The sequence below is a fragment of the Pinus tabuliformis genome, chromosome 8 (genome assembly GCF_031772625.1).
Source record: "Pinus tabuliformis cultivar Carrire ecotype Pingquan chromosome 8, CPIR1, whole genome shotgun sequence".
Classification (NCBI taxonomy): Eukaryota; Viridiplantae; Streptophyta; class Pinopsida; order Pinales; family Pinaceae; genus Pinus; species Pinus tabuliformis.
In genome coordinates, this window is record NC_142294.1 from 149,834,890 (window position 1) to 149,851,364 (window position 16,475).

Here is a 16,475-nt window from a genome sequence, read left to right on the forward strand (position 1 = left end):
AAATAATGAAAGACAAAATTATCAAATTTATTAAAATTGCAAAGTGAAAAACCTAAGTAAGTAAAATCTTATAACATAAATAACAAAATTGCAAATCTGAATTTCAAGGTAAAGAATAAGACACAGGATATTAAAAGTAAATTTGAAGTGATCTCCACATACTACTGAATTTATGTTAGTAAATTTGAAGTGGTCTCCACACACCACTAAATTTATGTTTTAATCACTATTTCTATCCTTGTTTAGAAAATCTTCGGCAAAATCACATAACCAATCTTGTGTCAACGTGTTTCGAACCAACCAGTGTGGTTCTATCCTACCAAATTTATTTAACAATAAGTATGTATAAAGATTATCCTTTATATAAACAAAAAAAACAAAAAAAAAACAATCTTCTAATGGACTAGACCTAATGCTATGATAATTGCTATCATCTAAAAAGTTAAAAAACTGAAAATATAAGTTTTAAATTTTTATATATTTTTTAAAATATAAATCTCATTCTTCTCTACAATATTTAAAAAAACACTTATATTTTTTAATAAGAAACTTACCATAATTGAACTATAATTTTTTTAATATAAAATTTCTATAATCTTTTTAAAATAAAAACTATAAATTTTCATTTTTATTTTTTAATTAAAAACTTACCATTTTTTACAATAAATTTTAAATATAAAATTTTACCCATGCTTTACCAAAATTACAACCAAGTGCTGCTTTAAGAACCGTGCTAGACATGGCTAGATGTGTGGATAGACACGAGAAAGCCCGAGGCTGGCGCAACCATCACAATCACAGTTACCAATAAAGCAGAGTGAGTCTTAAATATAAAACTTCTATAAACCAAACATGTCCTAACGTATTAAGTTTACCGTATTTTTCCAGGATCCGTACCACCGAATTTTCGAATTTTTTGGCCTAATACGGACGAACGTGGCAACTACGCTCGATACCAACGGTAAAAAGAGACTCCATTCGGCGTAAAGGAGAGACATTATCTTTGATCTTGATCGCATCGCTCAATTCAATTCAATACCGATGGTAAATAGAGATTCCATTCGGCGTTCCTTTCCCAGCTGGGTATGCTAGTAGTTTTATGTTGATTTAGACAGTACGCACCAATCGTCTTTCTCCTTCACGCCTCAAAGATTTAGCATTTGTGACTTCTCCGATCTCCAATAATTTCCTATGTGCACGCGGCAAACGTCACTCTTCGTTGGCGAGACTTACGTGTGCGTGTGTTATTCCAACGTACCAATAACAATAACACCAGGGGCCGACTACTCTACGTTACTTCCACATATCCATGCAACCGCTAACAAGGTTAACTCCAGTGTCACGATCTATAGATCAAAAACCAACCGTATCAAGGAGCGCTCGAGCATCTCCATACATGGTTTGTATATGAGCGACCTGTGTGATGCTCCTTAGGAAATCTTGGTCATCAACGTCAACTCCAAGATCGCAACTCTTACGGAGAATCCAAGACCCAATTCATACGGAGGATCCAATACCCACTTTGGTCTTTTGATTCTCCTCGTGGAAGACGTAAACGAGATGTGAGATCCACTTATAAAATGCTGCGGGACAGAGAAACCAATCAGTCGGCTCCGCTGAGTACCTAGTCTCTTTTTGAATTTTAATTATCAGTGTTAATTTTCAGTGGCCAGCTTTTCCTCTTCTTCGAAGAGCAGAGAGAATGGAGATGAAGTGGTAGATAAAAGATGCAGTTTGAGCTTCGAAACGGTGAAATACCTAAGTGAAGTGGGCGTGAAGGAACTTCCCAGTAGATTTAGCGTCCAAATGCCAATACAGTCGTAACCACTGCACAACAATATGATCTCCCTGTTATCGACATTTCTAGTTTGGAGGGTCCTCACCGTCTCCAAGTTGTCTCTGCCATTGGCCGGACCTGCCAAGAAACCGGTTTTTTTCAGGTATAGTTATTTTGTTACTCGCATAAATCATCTGAAGCCTGGTAGAATGGACTTGTGATACGAAGAATTAATTTGCAGGTGATTTAGTTATTTTGTCACTCGCATAAAGCATCTGAAGCCTGGTAGAATGGACTTGTGATACGAAGAATTAATTTGCAGGTGATTAATCACGGTGTGGAGGAATCCTTGATAAGCGAAGTGATGAGAGTGGCCTCTGAGTTCTTCGAGCTGCCCGTGGAAGAAAGGAACAAATTTGTTTCCGAGGACATGATGAAGGCAGTGAGATACGGCACCAGTTTCAATCATCTGAAAGATGGAGTGTTCTGCTGGAGAGATTTTCTGAAGCACGATTGTCATCCCCTCGACAAAATGTTTCCACTATAGCCTTCAAATCTCTCTGATTATCAGTGAGTCTTTTTGAAAATTGAACAAGTCATCCCATGAATGAAGTTGATAGTATGTACTGATTCTGATCAGCATGATAATCTGTAGGAGCATGATGTCAGCACACAGCCAAAAGATGAACGTGGCTAAGTTCGAGGATAGTGGAGAGCCCGGGATGGCCCCACAACAAAAATATATGGTACTGATTCTGATCAGCATGATAATCTGTAGGAGCATGATGTCAGCACACAGCCAAAAGATGAACGTGGCTAAGTTTGAGGATAGTGGAGAGCCCGGGATGGCCCCACAACAAAAATATATGGTAGAAAATTGTTTCGGTGACTAAGGCATCTAATTTATGTCTGTCAGATTCCTGAATATTCAGTAATTTTACTCTAGCATTCTCAAATATTCTGAAAATCTACAATGGACTTAACCTCATCAGCCATGGTTCTGAATTACTATCCTGCTTGTCCCGAACTCGAGCATACCTTAGGCATACCACCGCATTCAGATTATGGCTGCATTACCATACTTTCCCAGGATTCTGTTCGAGGCTTTCAGTTACTGCACGATGGCCAATGGAAGGCAGTACGACCATTGCCCGACTCCTTCATGGTAAACATCGGTGATCACATAGAGGTACTCGCTGAGTCACTACTTATGTTTCTCCGTTGCTTAGTACACCAATTACTTTATAATGTTCTGATACAATGTATTATTGCATGGTCCATTCAGATTCTGAGCAATGGAAGATTCAAGAGCGTGGTTCATCGAGCAGTGATGAACTCAGAGAAATCCCGTATTTCGGGGGCGTCTTTGATCAGTATGCCTTTCGAAGCCAAAATTTGGTCCCGCGGCCGAACTCATTGATGAACACCACCCAGCACTTTACCTGGAGACGAACTTCGCCGAGTTTATGAATCTGCTGGCTTCCAAGGGGTACAAAGTAAGGGCATTCCTAGATTCCATAATACTTCAAAGCCAAGACACGCCAAATTAGTCACTGCACCAACTGATCACAACCTTTCACCCAGATTTTCTGGTTCATGTTTCTTTCCTTGTATCAATCACACGAGTACGGATATAGGACTAAACCATCTACATCAATCAGATATCTGCATTTTTCGTTACAATGTATTTTGCAATCTGAGTCCACCAAGTGCATTCTAGAATTGCTTTTGTTTCTTATTTTCGGAAAGAACCCTCTAGGTAGCTATCAGATATCGACATCTTTTTCAGAGTCAGAGTATTACTTTCAATGATATAGAGTGCATTCTAGAACTGCTTTTGTTTCTTAATTTAGACAAGTTTCTTTAGCTTTACCAAAAGGTTGAATATTTAGTATTGGTGAAGGGGTGAAAGACTGATAATCTGTACTTCATATATTTCGTTACATGAAAAGAGTTAATATAATTATGAAATATGAGTTTTAGTTTAGAGAATTTGTTTATTCCTTATATGTCGACGGTTTTGTAATTTATAGAGCTCGATTATTATAGTTTAAGTGATTAGTTTATTATATTTTAAGTGATTAGTTTATAATATTTGAGGAAGGTGGTGTTATTATGTTTTTAGTTTTTTCTAAAAATAATAATAATAATAATAATTAAAAATAGCATTACAATTTTAATAATTATGTAAATTTCATTTCTATAGATATTTTTATTTCCAAAAGTTACAAAGGTATATATTACTAAAAATTTACTATGATAAATTTATCAATCAATTAAAAGTTAGAAATTTTGTATTTATAAATTTGATGTGTTTATAGATAAATTATTTAAATATTTAAAATTTTTATATGGAAATTTTTAAATCTCATTGCACCACATTATAATTTAAATTTTATTTTCAAAGTAAAAATTTTAAAAGCTCACAAACAATATACATATATTTAAAAATATGAAATAACTTGTTTTAATTTTGAAAATAACAAATTAATAATATAGTTATTCTAAAAATAATTATAATACTACATAAATTTTAAAATAAAAAGTATATTATTTATTAATATTAAAAATTTTAAATAAATGAATATTTTAAATTTTAAATTTATGTTTTCAAAAGTATTTATTAATATTAAAAATATAATATATATATATATATATATATATATATATATATATATATATATATATATATATATATATATAATTTTTCATAAAAAGAAAAACTAAGTAGCACACTGCATATCACATCCGTTAAATTTGTTTTCTCAAAATGTCTAAACAACAAAAAAATAAATAATACATACTATTTTAATTAATTATGTGGAACTATCTCATCAACAACGACAACACCATTCCCTTTTCAAAGCACCACTGGTACCCTGTCATTTTCATCACTCTATGCTAATGGCCTGAAGGTATTGATTCAGGAACCACACTAGGTGAATCTCCATTTTGGAATGCTTATGAGGTTGTAAGAACAAAAAAAATAATTGTGGGTGTAAGGACATCTTCATTTTTGTGCCTAGCATTCTATCCATTATTTCATACAACATCAGCTTAAAGATCATACTTATTTAAGTGATACATAAGAGTGTTTTTTGTTATCACTAATCATTACCTTATGGTTTTTCTAATTAAATACTGGTATCAAAGCCTATGTGATGGGCGTAATCAACTCTCAATATAGTTGTCACACGAGAGGTGAAAGCATTTATTCATTTTGATTAACCAAGACTCAACAACTCCTTCCTCTTCTCCATCAAACATCGTGGGATCGTGGGCTTAATCTTTTAAACTCTCATTAGAACTCAATCTTTTGTTTTTTGGATTCCTTCCCACCAGTACCATTATCATATTTCTCTACATTATTGTTTCTCCCCTCCTCTAACTCTAAATGATTTTCCCTCTCTCAGTGTGTTTCAGCCCTTATTCCATTATCAGTGTAAAAAGAAAAGGCATACATAGATTGCTAGACCAAATTAGTCAATGCACCAATTATTGATGACTAGCTTTCACCCACATTTTCTCTTTGAGATTTTCCACTTGTATCACCAATTATTGATAACTGCCTTTCACCCACATTTTCTCTTTGAGTTTTTCCACTTATATCAACCAGACAACCACGCACATAACACTAAACCATAATATATAGTATTTATGAAGAAGCGAGATATTGTAATTATTTGGCTTACTAGATAAATTAGAATGATAAAAATGATTAATATAATGAAGAAAAAAATGAGAAGAGTTAATTAAACATAAAATGTTTAGTTTATAGAATTCTTTTGATCCTTAATGGTTGGGTTCGTGCTTATAATGGTTTTGCAACTTATAGATCTTTATTATTTCAATGCTCAGTTTATAAAATTTGTTTTCTCACAAATACCAAAACCATATATATATAAATTATTATAATAGTTTTGTTATACCAACATCAATCATATATTTTCATTCAAATACGTTCAAACAATACTTAAATACTAAATATATTTATATTTGCTAGCCCAACAAATAATTAATTATATGGAGCTAGCCCATTTATATCTAAGCATTGTCAAGTCCAACAATCGTCTATTTTCAATTTTCCAAGAACATGCATTGTCAATTTAATCAATAATAAGGGTGATAAAAATTAGGTAAGGAACCATTCACAGTATATTGAGAGTGAATCTTGACTTTGAAATGCCTATATGTACTATAACAACACAAAACGATAATTGGTGCAACTTGCAAAGATATATGATTTCTATATATTCCAAAAACATGGATATACTCATGATTTCCTATTACATCTTCCTAAATAGTATACTTATTGAAGTGATTCATAACACTCTTATTGCCATTGTTTCAAAACTTTTAAAAATAAATAAATATATATATATATATATCCAATTTTTTATATGTGGATCATTGTGAAAATAGACGGTAATGTTCTTTGGTTAGAGTGGGTAAAAGGGTGACTGAAGGAACTTCTACAAAGTTTGACAAGAAATTTGGAGCAACATTTTGCACAAATTCACTCACGAATCAATTTATATTCTTCATTTCAAAGCCAAATTACAACCCCCATAAAAAGTGCTTGTGAGATTCAATATATTCCAAACATGGAGAATGTTGTTGAGAAATCCTCTTAACAAAACTCTAACAACCAACAACACAATCCTACCTATTTACTAATGTAAGCATTATTTCTGAGTCCGCCCTTATGCTTACCTTACATAATTACAAAGATAAGTACAAAAAATGTCAAATTACAATTCACATGTCACATATGTGACTCGTCTCTCTGAAGTCTCTAGGACAACTCTCCTTTCACCACCACAATATTCGAGCTTCCTATTCAACGCATTTAAGACATAATTGCCTCTAACCATCTTTGACGAACTTTGAACAACCTTGATGTTGGATTGTATTGAGTAATTATTTATGCAACTTACCTTTCTACACACATGGATCTCATAACATAACTTGTAACTTATGCTCTTGAAACCTGAAGCACAACAAGGCCTATCAACATATAACACACTCACACAATTAAATTGGCAATTTAGCGCAACAAAACCTATCAGCATATAACACACTCACATAATTAAATTAACAATTTACTCTCTCACACTAAAGAATGTTGAAAACCAGTAATTTAATTATACTACTTTGCTCACTTAACTGGTTTTGAAATTTTTATTCAGTAACACAGAAATTTTAAGCACCAAACAAAAAACAATAAAACCAATCTCTTACACATACGACAAAAAAAAATATTCTGCCAACGTTGGATCAAGTGTATTCTCCCAAACCTGCAAATCTTATGAATCATTGATATATGTATCCTCCCAATTAAATATGCCAGCTGCAGCCACACACTCACAAACTCTGCACCTCTCTGTTTTATCTTTTGAATTGAAATCAATGTCCAAACTTTCCATACTTTCCATGGAGAATGTTGAACTCCTCAACACATAGTTCCTTGGTAGAAGTCATATCACATTCATTTATCTGTTAACGAGGCGTCATAGAACAAAGTCCAAGCTCATTTTCTGCATGTGTATACCATTTTGGAATGCTAATATCACAACCAAGAATTCTCCCAAATTCTGCAGATTAATCCAATTGTAGCCTGCATCATTTCCTGAAAATTCATGCATTGGTTTCATTCATTGCAAATATCACACTCAGTAAGAACATTTATATAACTTAAAAAATGTGTTTGCATACAGATAGGTTGAAAACAAAACACACTGCAACAAACAGTGTGGTGAAGGTCACCCATTTAGGATTATGATAACAATGACACAATCCTTGGTCGTCATGACAATAAGTTAACAGTTTTTGTACACTAAGAATGGATTCCATAGATGATCTTTTATATTTCATGTTGAAAACTCAAGGGATCCACATTTCCATTTTACACCTCCACAATTTCCAGAATTACACAAATGGTAGCTCTGCCATGGACGATGGCTCCCTTCATTGTGTTGAAATATGATCTATTGCGTTTCTCTACAGAGTCCTAATAGCAACTCTCTAATTCACACACAGAAAAATAAACTATGTACTTTCACAGTTACCTAACTAAGCTTAACCTAATCTAATTATTTAGAGAGGATTGACTATTAGTCTCTACATCCATGGCCTCCGATACTGAGTGTGCAAATTCACACACAAATCAATTTGTATTCTTTATTTTAAAGCCAAATTACAACCTACATAAATAGGGTTCATGAGATCCAACAAATTTTAAACAAGGAGAATGTTCATGAGAAAATTTCTCAAAAAACTCCAACAACGAACATGATGCAGGAGCATCTAACCCCCCCTTAATTAAAGGAGGAATCCAAAGCGGAGAAGGAGGAGATGTGGACCATCGAGCAAAACAGGGGACAATTCTATTCAAAACAAAGTAAATGATGGAATGGATAAAAGTCTCGAGGAGACTTATTAAATGTAATCTGCCATATGTATGTATGCATGTAGAGAGAATTAGGGACAATTGAGTGATTATGGGAGGAAAAGCGTGCATATTAAATGATCCACGACTGTTGTAAATCTCTTATAAAAAGAGAGTTTGTATGTGTGAAGAGGGACAGAGAGCAATAGATAGAATTTGTGTGGACGAAACGTAACGAAAAGGAGAAATCGTTCCTTGGGCTGAAATGCCTTAGGCTGTAATGGAAGTCTGTATATTTATAATAGACATGTGTTCTGTGGGTTTTCGTGTGTCTATGTATTATGTCCATTTTCAATTATGTTATGTATATATGCATTGAGAGCTTGAATCCCAGTTGTGAGTGTGTTGATCGGCCATCGATCACTGAAGAATCAATGGCGATCCAAAGATATATATTAATGAATGTTGTGCGTTTCGTAGCAGAGCATGGCAGAGAACTATGCTTAACACAGAAATCCATCAAAAGGAAAGCATGACTAAGTTAAGGAGGAAGTGGGTGAGAATTCACAGTGATCGTTGGATCTCAGATATCAACGTTTTAGATCATGTCACTGAGTAGCAAAGCCATTTTATGGTGTCGGGTAATTCATTTATATGCAGCAGGACCTAGGCCTTAAGACTAAGTGATGAGCGATCATGATTGATTGCATTGCAATGTTTCATTGATGATTGAACAGACTTAGAGCCTTGAGCGATTGCGATGTTCTGATGAAGTGTGGACCATTGGATCATATAGCTGATCAATGGCGGAGATTTGATTGCTAATCACAATCGAAGGAGTTAAGGGTTGGCGGTTATTAGAATGTCGATGGGCAAAATATCGATACACCGACTGTAATAAGCGTCGATCGGAGATCGGAGATCAGAGGAGGATCTTTGAAGAGATATCTCAATGAGTCAAACCCAATGAAGTTATAGATGAGGGTGGAAAGTATTTGAGATTCACTTATGTGTTTTGGAGCGGGATTCCATGTATTTCTCGTGTTATGTGACTGTGATAATAGTGATAGTGATATTGTGATAGATCTGTAGGAAGGAACAATGAACGGACCCAAGGGATTTATAGATGCGAGCCTATAAATTTTGAAGTCCGGCCCAAGGGTTCAAGCAGGGTTTCCTTTGTTTTCCCTTCATCCCTGTGTATCCTGACAAATGTGTGGTCCATGGTTTCTATGGCAAAGAGATGTTTAAACGTTTCTGATAAGTAGTGGGCTCATAACCCATAGGTCCCAAGATCGAATTATTGTAAAGAAAAGGGGTTTTGGCCTTACCCCAAGATCTCTTTTCATCAAGTGGTATCAGAGCAGGGAAATGATTTCCTGTGAGAGGAAGAAGAAAGATAAGAGGTACAGTTGTGTTGAGCTATGGTGAGTTTGTGTTCTTACTATCGTGCAGATAGCAACAGCGGAAGGTGAGAAGATTTATAGCAACCTAGAGCAAGGTGTGCTCAATTAGTTCCAGAGAAGAGAACCAGAAGAATGCCAAAAGACTAAAGCTCAGGAAAAAGCTTAGTGAGGTATCATGTAGTAGGGGAAGATTGTTACTGTAGAGGTTGGTTGCATCTCATACAAGATCATGAAGGCAGTTCCACTGAAGAAGGGAAATGGGTAGAATTGCTAACGGATAAGGAGAAGCATATGACCAGGAGGTCATAAACTTTTGTGCCTCGGGAGTCTGATGCAGGAGCACCTAACCCCCCCTTAATTAAAGGAGGAATCTAAAGCAAAGAAGGAGGAGATGTGGACCATTGAGAAAAACAGGGGACAATTATGTTCAAAACAGAGTAAATGATGGAATGGATAAAAGTCTCGAGGAGACTTATTAAATATAATCTTCCATATGTATGTATGGATGTAGAGAGAATTAGGGACATTTGAGTGATTATGGGAGGAAAAGCGTGCATCTTAAATGATCGACGACTGCTGTAAATCTCTTATAAAAAGAGAGTTTGTATGTGTGAAGAGGGACAGAGAGCAATAGATAGAATTTGTGTCAATGAAATGTAACCAAAACGAGAACTCGTTCCTAATGTTGAAATGCCTTAGGCTGTAATGGATGTCCCTTTTCAATTCTGTTATGTATATATGTGTTGAGAGCTTGAATCCTAGTTGTGAGTGTGTTGATCGACCATTGATCACTAAAGAATCGATGGCAATCCAAAGATATATATTGATGAATGTTGTGCGTGTTGTAGCAGAGCATGGCAGAGAACTGTGTTTAACACAGAAATCCATCAAAAGGCAAGTGAGACTAAGTTAAGGAGGAAGTGGGTGATAATTTACAGTGACCGTTAGATCTCAAAGATCAATAGTTCAGATCATGTCACTGAGCAACAGAGCCACTTTATCGCGTCAGGTAATTCATTTATACGCGGTAGGACCCAGGCCTTAAGACTAAGCAATGAGCAATCGCAATTGATTGCATCACAATGTTTCATTTATGATTGAATGGACTTAGAGCCTTGAGCGATTGCGATGTTCCAATGAAGTGTGGAATGTTGGATCATATAGCTGATCAACGACGAAGATCTGATCACAAGTCGCAATCAAAGGAGTTAAGGGCTGGTGGTTATTGGAATATCGATGGGCGAAAATTCGATGCACTGATAGCGATAAGCATTGATCAGAGATCGGATATCAGGCTAATTGGAGATCGGAGGAGGATCTTTGCAGAGGTAGCTCAATGAGCCGGACCCGATGAAGTTATAGATGCGGGTGGAAAGTATTTGAGATCTGCTTATGTGTTCTGAAGAGGGATTCCGTGTATTTCCCTTGTTATTTCTGCGATAATCATGACAGCAATATTGCGATAGATTTGTAGGAAGGGACAATGAACGGATCCGAGGGATTTATAGAAGTGGGCTTATAAATTTTGATGTTCAGCCCAAGGGTTCAAGCAGGATTTCCTTTGTTTTCACTTCATTCCTGTGTATCCCAAAAAATGTGTGGTCCATGGTTTTTATGGCAAAGCGATGTTGAAACGTTTCCGATAAATAGTGGGCTCATAACCCATAGGTCCCAAGATCAAATTATTGTAAAGAAAAGGGGTTTTGGCCTTACCCCAAAATCTCTTTTAATCAAGTGGTATCAGAGTAGGGAAATGATTTCCTGCGAGAGGAAGAAGAAAGAGAAGAGGTACAGTTGTGTTGAGGTATGGTGAGTTTATGGTCTTACTCTCGTGTAGATAGCGGTAGCGGAAGGTGAGAAGATTTACAACAACCTAGAGAAAGGTATGCTCAATTGGTTCCAGAGAAGAGAACCAGAAGGATGCCAAAAGACTAAAGCTCAAGAGAAAGCTTGGTGAAGTATCATGTAGTAGAGGAAGAGTATTACTGTAGAGGTTGGTTGCAACTCACAGAAGATCATGAAGGCAGTTCCACTGAAGAAGGGAAGTGGGTAGAATTTCTAACGGATAAGGAGAAGCATATGACCAAGAGGTCATAATTTTTTGTGCCTCGGGTGTCTGATGCAAGAGCATCTAAAACCCCCTTCATTAAAGGAAGAATCCAAAGTGGAGAAGGAGGAGATGTGGACCATCGAGAAAAACAGGGGACAATTCTATTCAAAATAGAGTAAATGATGGAATGGATAAAAGTCTCTAGGAGACTTATTAAATGTAATCTTCCATATGTATGTATGCATGTAGCGAGAATTAAGGACATTTGATTGATTATGGGAGGAAAAGCGTGCATCTTAAATGATCCACGACTGTTGTAAATCTCTTATAAAAAGAGTTTTTATGTGTGAAGAGGGATAGAGAGCAATAGATAGAATTTGTGTGGATGAAATGTAACCCAAAGGAGAACTCATTCCTAAGGCTGAAATGCCTTAGGCTATAATAGAAGTTTGTATATGTATAATAGACATGTGTTCTGTGGGTTTCCATGTGTCTGTGTATTATGTCCCTTTTCAATTATGTTATTTATATATGCATTGAGAGATTGAATCCTAGTTGTGAGTGTGTTGATTGACCATCGATCACTGAAGAATTGATGACAATCGAAAGATATATATTAATGAATGTTGTGCATGTCGTAGCAGAGCATGGCAGAGAACTGTGTTTAACACAGAAATCATTCAAAAGGCAAGTGAGACTAAGTTAAGGAGGAAGCGGGCGAGAATTCAGAGCGACCGTTGGATCTTAGAGATCAATGGTTCAGATCATGTCACTGAGCAGTAGAACCACTTTATTGCATTAGGTAATTCATTTATCTAAAGTAGGACCCAAGCCTTAAGACTAAGTCATGAGCGATTGCGATTGATCACATCTTAATGTTTCATTGATGATTGAATGGACTTAGAGCCTTGAGCGATTGTGATGTTCCGATGAAGTGTGGACCGTTGGATCATATAGCTGATCAATGACGGAGATTTGATCGCTAATCGCAATCAGAGGAGTTAAGGGCTGGCGGTTAGTAGAATGTTGATGGGTGAAATGCCGATACACTGACAACGATACGAGTAGATCGAAGATCAAAGATCAGGCTGATCGGAAATCAGAGAAGGATCTTTGCAGAGGTAGCTCAATGAGTCGGACCTGATGAAGTTATAGATGTGGGTGGAAAGTATTTGAGATCCCCTTATGTGTTTCAGGGCGGGATTTTGTGTATTTCTCGTGTTATGTGTCTGCAATAATTGCGATAGATCCATAGGAAGGGGCGATGAACGGACCTGAGGGATTTATAGATGCGGGCTTAAAAATTTTGAAGTCCAGCCCAAGGATTCAAGTAGGGTGTCCTTTGTTTTCCCTTCATTCCTGTGTATCTCGACAAATGTGTGGTCCATGGTTTTTATGGAAAAGCAATGTTTGAACGTTTCCGATAAGTAGTGGGCTCATAACCCATAGGTCCCAAGATCGAATTATTGTAAAGAAAGGGGGTTTTAGCCTTACCCCAAAATCTCTTTTCATCAAGTGGTATCAGAGTAGGGAAAGGATTTCCTGTGAGAGGAAGAAGAAAGAGAAGAGGTACAGTTGTGTTTAGGTATGGTGAGTTTATGGTCTTACTGTCATGCAGATAACAGCAGTGGAGGGTGAGAAGATTTGTAGCAACCTAGAGCAAGGTGCGCTCAATTGGTTCAAGAGAAGAGAACCAGAAGGATGCCAAAAGACTAAATCTCAGGAGAAAGCTTGGTGAGGTATCATGTAGCAGAGGAAGACTGTTACTGTAGAGGTTGGTTGCAACTCGCAGAAGATCATGAAGGCAGTTCCACTGAAGAAGGGAAGTTGGTAAAATTGCTAATGGATAAGGAGAAGCATATGACCAAGAGGTCATAAATTTTTGTGCCTCTAGAGTCTTATGCAGGAGCATCTAAACCCCCATTAATTAAAGGAAGAATCCAAAGCAGAGAAGGAGGAGATGTGGACCATCGAGAAAAATAGGGGACAATTCTGTTCAAAACAGAGTAAATGATGGAATGGATAAAAGTCTCTAGGAGGCTTATTAAATGTAATCTTCCATATGTATATATGCATGTAGCGAGAATTAAGGACATTTGATTGATTATGGGAGGAAATCCATGCATCTTAAATGATCCACGACTGTTGTAAATCTCTTATAAAAAGAGAGTTTGTATGTGTGAAGAGGGACATAGAGCAATTGATAGAATTTGTGTGTATGAAGTGTAACCGAAAGGAGAACTCATTCCTAAGGCTAAAATGCCTTAAGCTGTAATGGAATTCTGTATATGTATAATAGACATGTGTTCTGTGGGTTTCCGTGTGTCTGTTTATTATGTCCCTTTTCAATTCTGTTATGTATATATGCGTTGAGATCTTGAATCCCAGTTGTGAGTGTGTTGATCGACCATCAATCACTGAAGGATCGATGGTGATCCAAAGATATATATTAATGAAAGTTGTGCATGTCGTAGCAAAGCATTGCAGAGAACTGCGATTAACACAAAAATCCATCAAAAGGCAAGTGAGACTAAGTTAAGGAGGAAGTAGGTGAGAATGCACAACGACCGTTGGATCTCAGAGATCAATGGTTCAGATCATGTTGCTAAGAAATAGAGCCACTTTATTGCGTTGGGTAATTCATTTATATGCGACAGGACCCACGCCTTAAGACTAAGCGATGATCAATCGCAGTTGATCGCATCACAATGCTTCATTGATGATTGAATGGACTTAAAGCCTTGAGCAATTATGATGTTCCAATGAAGTGTGGACCGTTGGATCATATAGCTAATCAACGGTAGAGATCTAATCGCTAATCACAATCAGAGGAGTTAGGGGATGGCAGTTATTGGAATGCTGATGGGCGAAATGCCGATATGTTGACAGCGATAAGCGGCGATCGACAATCAAAGATCAAGTCGATCGGAGATCGGAGCAGGAACTTTGTAGACGTGGCTTAATGAGCCAGACCCGATGGAGTTATAGATGCAGGTGGAAAGTATTTGAGATCTGCTTATGTGTTCTGGAGCGGGATTTCCTGTATTTCCCATGTTATGTGTCTGTGATAATTGCGATAGCGATATTGCGATAGATCCATAGGAGGGGACGATGAACAGACTCGAGGGATTTATAGATGAGGGCTTATAAATTTTGAAGTCCGACCCAAGGGTTCAAGCATGGTTTCCTTTGTTTTCCCTTCATTCCCGTGTATCCCAAAAAATGTGTGGTCCATGGTTTTTATCGCAAAGCGATGTTTAAATGCTTCCGATAAGTAGCAGGCTCATAACCCATAGGTCCCAAGATCGAATTATTGCAAAGAAAAGGGGTTTTGGCCTTACCCCAAATTCTCTTTTCTTCACAACAACCCAATCCTACCTATTTACCAATGTAAGCATTATTTCCAAGTGTTTTCTAGTATATATGGTGGCGACAAGTCATCAACATTTAATTAAGGTGTAGTCTAAATAATAAATAAAATAATATTTATTTTCTAAATTTGATAATACATTTTTTTATCAATATTGTGTTTTACTATTATTTAAAATGTGCTTTTGAATGCCTAAATGAACTCAACTCCCTAAAAAAACAAAAAATTACAAAATGCACAGAAAAATAGTCATTTTATCTATTTATTAGAGTATAAATTAATCTAAATTTATGACCTTATATAGGATGCAATATGTAACCCCATGTGTTCAAACTCATTCTTTATTCTAGTTGTCTCCAACTTATGATACTTAAAATTGTCAATTTCAAACCAAATTTAAAAAAATGCACTAGAAAAAGGGTCATTTAATCTATTAATAAAATTAATCATTAATCAAAATTTATGACCTTATATAGGGTGTAATATGTGACCCCCTTAGCATTCAAACCTATTCATTATGTTTGTGCTCTTATCAGATAGAAAAAGTTGTGGATTATCTAGCCATTTTTATCTAGACTGTTGTGGATTATCTAGCCATTTTTATCTAGATTGCATATTTCAAAAATATTATGAAATCTGACCATAAAAATGAGGTAAAAAAAAATTTGTTTTTTCCAAATATTATTAAAATATACAATTTAGTTAAATTCAACAGTTAATGTAATAATGCAAATAGACTTAGGGATTTACTCATTAGAGGTAAATGTTATCCAACAACTCAGTTAAGAATGGAATCAAATACCATATATTATGTAGTAAATTAATAGTGTAGAAACTATCATTTAACTTAGTAATAAAATAAATTGGTGATAAAAAATAATTGGTAACATGAGAAAAATAAAATATATATAAACTTAACCACAGTAATATATCAAAATATATCACACTATAAGATTGAAGACATTACCCTGAAAATCTAAACCAGAAGTCAATTTTCAATGGCCTTGAAATTGTTTAATGTGGTGTAGGTATCTAGATCATAAATGTCTAGATCAAAATTTTCTATTACATATTCATAAATCAAAATATTCCATTTTTACTACAAAATTGATTTGAAATAGTTGCAATGTGATTAGACTATGAGTTTATACCCATCAAATCAAAATGAGTTCCACAACTATGTCTTTTGATTTTATGATTATATTTGCCCGTTTATTAGACTTGTGCCACCTTTTATGCAATTTTGAGTGAAGATAAAACATCTCCGAGTCGATGAATCTGATGGCTTCCAAGTATTACAAAGCAAGGGAGTTCTTGGATTGCATGACACTTAAGGCCATGAAACATCAAAATCAGTAACTGCACCCATTGGTGGCTATCTATCATCTAGATTTTCTCGCTGATGTTTCTTCCCTGGTATCAATTAGATGAGTACTCATTCATGACTAAACCGTCAACCAATCAAATATCGACATCTCTCCTAC

At 35.7% G+C, this 16,475-nt stretch overlaps 1 pseudogene; it reads left to right on the top strand.

Moving 5' to 3' along the window:
• Window positions 1-1,191: 1,191 nt before the first annotated feature.
• Window positions 1,192-3,327, top strand: LOC149234565 (putative 2-oxoglutarate-dependent dioxygenase SLC1; annotated as a pseudogene).
• The last annotated feature ends 13,148 nt before the right edge of the window (window positions 3,328-16,475 follow it).